We start from the raw sequence: 6319 nt of genomic DNA on the forward strand, positions 1-6319 counted from the left end.
TTGTACACAATTTTCAAAAACTATTTAATTAACTAATGAGATCTATAATTTTTTGTGTATCGATTGTATTCTGCCATTTAACAGATTTTGAAAAATAAAAAATGATATCCAAATACGGTTAGGTGAAAAATAATTTTCTTTTAATAATTAAAGAAACCAAATTTTGTCTCATGCATTTGGTATTATTGCTTGGCCCTCAGCGTGCAGACATCTTGACAATTGGTATTACAATTTAGAAAATCTAATTTGACTTCATGGTGCATTTATACCTCTTTCTGTCCGACTGGTAAAGGCAGAAGCTATATAAGAGTGAAAGAGATAGAGAGCCGAAAATTGGACAATAATTACTCCATATTAAATTTACTTTTATGCACTTTTCAGCCTACACAGATAGGGCAGACAGAGGTATAAATATATCATTATTCGAGCTGCATAATGCATATGCACAGTTACATTGGATAAGTTGTTATAATTGAAGACAGATATTTATATTTTAATACCCTATTTGTGCCCCATAATAGTTCAATTATTTTGATTGAAAATAGAAAAACTGGTTCGGGCCTTTTCAGCGCTACTTTTTAAATGGGGCAAAATAGGGCCATTTCTACACGGGTAGCGCATATCTGCCGTATTGCTAGGAAGAGCCAAGGCGAGACCGAGGAATGAACAGCAAAGCTTAAATTTTAGATTTTTTAAGAAAACTAGAAAAGTTGTTATGATAATCTTGTAGGGAATTCCAGAAGGTACATGTTTCTTTTCTTGAATTTTTTTCTTATAGTGCGTTATTTAGCTCAAAAGTTTTATTTTCGCGTGTTTTTTGGAATTTTTTAAATGCTTTAACTCTGGTAATTTTTTGTTATATCAAAACAAGTTTTAAGGATAAATTGTTCGCCTTTTGGAATATTATAAATATTCGTACAGAGAAATTTTAAATCTTGAAAAATGTGGACTCAAAAATATTCAAAATGCGTTAACTTTTTGAATTTTTATCCAAAATGGCTGATTCACGAACTTGACTTTTAGGTTAGGACAATAAAAAAATATAACAAAGGCCAATCCAATTTGTTAATTCTTTTTAAAGTTATCGTGCTAAAACACTAAAAATACACGAAAAAATGGATGTTCAAACGTAACATCTAGATGTTCAGCGTCAACATGTTTTATGTTTCACTATAGGACAACGATCTAGATGTTCAAAGCTAGCATCTGTAGATCTTAAAAAGTCAGATGGTACTCTCTAAGATCCAAAATGTTCAGCTGAAATATCCGGAATATTACATGTATGGTTATGTCAAATAACATCTGTAAATATTTGAGGAGTTCACTTATTTATGATAATTTAGGGAATTGATTGATAAATTATTTGTGAATTTAAAATAAAAATTTAATGTTCGTACACGATGGAAAACAGATAAAGGGTATAATATTTCGATCAGATGATACGTTCAGTCAAATTGAGATTATGTTCAATATTTTAAATTTTAAATAAAAAAGGGTTAAGTAATCAAAGAAAAAATAATCTGAATTTAAAATTATATCTATTTTAATTTACTCAAACTCAAATTTCATTTTAAATTCATGAACATTTTGTCAAATGTGTTAAGTCAAAAAACCTGCAACTTAAAATCATTGTTCCCTCCTATGGAAAGAAAAAAATAGTGATCCAATTTTATGTAAGCATAGTTAACTTTGATCATTTTGAAATATTCCAAAATTGTAATACTCCATAATTGTAATATCGAAAATATATAGTGGTCAAATATAGTCTTGAAATTCCAATGCGCTATGCGCATGTGCTCGAACAGTTTTCACATCTGAATCTATTTCAGTTTAACATAAAAAAAAGTGTACGCCTAACATCTCAAAAAGATGGTAAATGTTTGACATGAATATCTGGATATTAGGTGCTACAATCTGACCCTTTGAACATCTACATTTGAACATCCATTTTTCTCCGTGTATGCACACACTAACTAATGAACGAACAAACAAATATATTCGTAGAAACCTGTTTTTCGGATTCAGGGATTATCAAAACGTGGACATTTGATAAAAACTGGAGGGGGGGGGGCAAATTTGACACAAATCTAGTACCTTCTCTGATGAGAATGTGTGATTGTTAGAAAATTAATGGAGGTAGCTACCCTAAATACTTGTTGTTTTTATGATAATATATACTTTCCAAATACATAGACAAGGTGCCAAAGTTTTATAACAAAGGAAGTAAAATAGAGACCATCCAACATGAATAAAAAAATGACACGAGAAAACCATCCCCCAATTTTGTATCAACTGCCAAATGAATCTGAAATCTAGCATAAAAATCCAAAGAAAAAAATTGTTGAACACAAAATAGGGGATAAAGGTATTTATGTATTTTTCAGGGGAAAAAAGAGCTTCAGAGATTGAAAATACTCCTAAATAATTTCACATAATTAACCCTTTTAATTAAATCTTGTGCCCATCATTTTTAAAGTTTGTGTCATTTAAATTATGCGATCTGTTGTAAATGAATCACCTCGTTCTTTTTCGCAGGATAAAATTTATCACAGAATATGCAATAATAGAATAGCTGACAACAAATGTTGAATCTTTTATGTTGCGCCTGTTGGAATAATTTAAAAATGTACAATTTTATTAAATTATATATTATCATCTTCACACAATAATTTTATAGGTTGGACTCATTATTTGTTGTGGGATATTCTATTGTTGTTCATTCTGTGATAAATTTCATCCTCCGAAAAAGATCGGGAGATTCTGAAAGTTTTATAATTATTCCAATACTAACATCATGAAAAGTGCAACCTTTATATGTATTTTGGTTTAGAAATTGGAAAAATTATGCTTGTTACTCTTTCGATTTTGTTATCCTGATGAACTATGATATCAATTTACATATCAGGAATAATATTATTAGACTTCAGTCTTTGGTGCCTAATCAGTTAACCTCGCCAAGTTATACTAATCTTTTTGAATATTCATGGCACAAAAACGTATATAATGTGGAAAAAGCAGGTTAATCATAGAAAATTCAGTAGACTTGAGCTTCGGTGGTTCTGGCAAAACATATTTTGACATATAAGTTTGAACGAATATCGCCTTCATACAATTTTCTTGTTGTAAGAAATTATTATATTTAAACACGTTTTTTATGAATATCGTTATTGTTTAAATTAAGAAGAACAGTTTAGCAAATTCTTTATGTACCCTTTGAAAAGATTTAACTGAAACATTTTTAATGGCCCCTCAGAGGGCACCTGCTAGCCTCGTTTGCTTACCTGTCTGTTGTATCTTCCACCTTTCCTGAAGAACAATGAAAACGAATAATTTTTAGGAAGCCGAATTTACTAAATATTTTCTCTTCAACATACTCTCTCTCTTTTTAACTTTATTTAGATGAAATCTTGTTTTCATTAAATTACCATCTCATCTTTGATTTTTATTAACCCTAAAGTCATTACGTACCTTCATTAGGCATATAGATATGTAATAAGAGAGTAAAAAAATATTATTTCAAAATCTTCTTTTTAAAAACAAAATTTTAAGAAAACAGTGAATATTTTTCAAAATTTGAATATCACGAGTGATTTTTAGTGCATGTTTACAATTAAGAACTGTACAGCTACAAGGATAACCTTTTCCGATCAAAAGGGGCCCTTAGGATTATTTGGTTGTAATATTACATCAAACAATTCATAATTTTAGGCGAAAATTTTTTATTTATAATACAGGAACTAAAAATCAAAATATTTGTTCTTACTGCCTTTAATGATTTAATGCAAAGGAAAAAGCACGCGTTGCCTTTGTTTACTGCTAAATCCAAGAATTAACGTATCATAAATCTGGTCTGATTAAAAAATCTATTTTATGCGGGCTCTCATTAGAGTGTGCAGGTAAGCTGTTAAGGCGTTCTGAAAAGATTATTTTTGTGGTTTTTAAAGCCTTTAGAATTTCTCAATTTAGCTTCAATTAAAGTGAATTTCATATATTTTATACGCGACGTTTTCACAAAAAAAAGAACCAGAGCAATGGAACGTTGTTGTAATTGCGCTTTTCTCTTCAAGGAGAACTTCAGGCGGTAATAATGAAAAATCAGAAACACTCAGAAAAAAATTAATTAAATATTTGAAGCTCTTACAATTTAATGTGATAGGCTTTTTGTTTTAAAAATCTTTGCCAAATAATATTTTCTCTTCGTGGGGAGGGGTAAAAAAATAAGACTTTAATCATTCCTATAGGCTTTCAAAAATTAACGTGAAAAGAGCTATACATTATTTTTCCGGAGAATACTTATTATAGACTATTATTGTTATTGCTATGTTTTCGTAATAATGTATCCTGAGTATGGTTTTATTTTTAGTAATCAGGGAAGTTAGAACGTTCATGGGGACCCTGAACCCCAATAAAGTCTCCAATAAAATCAGAGTTATATAACTACTGTAAGGTTGGTGAGAATTATTCAAAATTCAAGATAGGTAGTAAAAACACAAAAAAATATATTTAACGTTTTATGAAACTATTGAAAATAATTTATTTAAGTCAAATACTCTAGTAAATCAGCTTGTTTTCTGCCCATGGGCCTTATTATATATTCAAATAAATAAATCCCAAACCGCTTTACCAACAAAGAAACCTTTTCTGTCCACTCTATTGGGTTTCTTCTCTCTTTTATTCGAAATTTCCTAGAAATGAAATTTGAGTTAAGGAAAAATAGCATTTATTTTTAAAAATCTTAGTGCAAAATTTTTCACAAATTAGTTTGAAAAACGATAAACATTTTCACAGGAGAGTAGAGATAAATACAAAAAATTAAAAACAAAATTACGAAAAAAAATTTGTTTTTTATATCATATGGACGAATTTTATACTTTTTTATACTATATCAGGAGTTTTGTTGTATATTCTTGTGATTTATTATGGTTACAAAAATTTTAAAGAAAATACGGGGCATTACCATATCGCATCTATACAATTATTCACTTACGACTAAGGATGATAATATATTTAAAAGACGACAAAGATATCATTTTACTGTTAAAATGGGACGGACAGTCATTGCTAAAGATTACAAAAAAGATGGTATGATTTAATTATGCAAGATTAACGTGAAATAATGTGTATAACAGAAAGAAAAATATAAGGCAGTACACAGACTTGAATAAAATTTTTTTACTTTTTCAGTTTAACTACCGCCATTTTGTCAACAACAAAAAAATTCACGGTTTTTCTGTGTTTTAAATAAAAGGAAAAGATTCACAAAAATCAACTAGAAAAATTTTAACATCTACATTGATTTACGTTCTTACACAGCAGGGCAAACAATTTCAGTTGAAAAATTAATATTTTGTAGCGATTTTTCAACCGTATTGTACGTTCTTTTTTTTAAGTAAAAGCTAGTGAAATCTCAAATAAATATGTAATGGTCGATTTGACAGAAAGTTGTTTATTTTTTGCATGCATTTTTCCTTTTTTTAAGTGCAAAAACGAATTTACAAACTTTTGTTTTAAATTTTGATAACGATCTACTATTGTAAAATGATTTGATGAAACAAATCAATCCTTTCTTCGACCGTTGATATTTATTGATTGGAGTGATACTTACAATAGATTTAATTTAAATGTTACTTTGCCTTACATTCAGGGCCTATCAGAAAGATTAAGAAATTCACTTAAAAAATTTAATATTAATGTTTATTTTAAAAACACTAATACATTAGATAATTATTTGTCAAGAAGAAAGGACGTCGATTCTATTGAAAATTTATCTGGTGTTATTTACTTAATTAAATGTAAATGTTGTAATAAAGCCTATATAGGTGAAACTGGCAGGAGATTAAAAACTAGAATTGCTGAACACAAAAGAGATTGTGAAGTTGGGAATTTTAATACAGGTTTGTCGCAACATTCTTGAATTTCAATCATTACTTTGATTTTGATTTTAAACGTTTTAAAATATTAGCTACAGAAAAAAATACTTATCAACGACGTATTATTGAGTCTATTTTTATAAACAAATATCGTGAAATTTCTGTTAATTTACAGACTGAAATTCTAAATATCAATAAAATTTATCAGAGTATTATAAAATAATGTTTTTAATATTAATCATCTCTATATGTGTATATGTATGTATGCTATATGTGTATATATATGCATATGTGGGGATGTGTACATATACACATTTTTTTAAAATTTTTAAAAAAAAATTTTTTTTAATTTCTTATTTCAAATTTAAACTCAATTACGCGCTTCCACATCAGTGATTTTCAATGGAAACTTGCCTATCACATCATCGTTCATTACGTATTCCTCATGT

At 28.5% G+C, this 6319-nt stretch overlaps 1 protein-coding gene across 1 annotated transcript in view; it reads left to right on the forward strand.

Moving 5' to 3' along the window:
* Positions 1-3053: 3053 nt before the first annotated feature.
* Positions 3054-6319, forward strand: part of LOC117171640 (glucose dehydrogenase [FAD, quinone]-like) — a 6991-nt gene continuing 3725 nt past the window's right edge. The window contains exon 1 of the mRNA XM_033359129.1: positions 3054-3122. The gene's annotated coding sequence lies outside the window, so the exon portion shown is untranslated. The remainder of the gene's footprint in view (positions 3123-6319) is intronic.

Source organism: Belonocnema kinseyi, chromosome 4, assembly GCF_010883055.1.
Source record: "Belonocnema kinseyi isolate 2016_QV_RU_SX_M_011 chromosome 4, B_treatae_v1, whole genome shotgun sequence".
NCBI lineage: Eukaryota > Metazoa > Arthropoda > Insecta > Hymenoptera > Cynipidae > Belonocnema > Belonocnema kinseyi.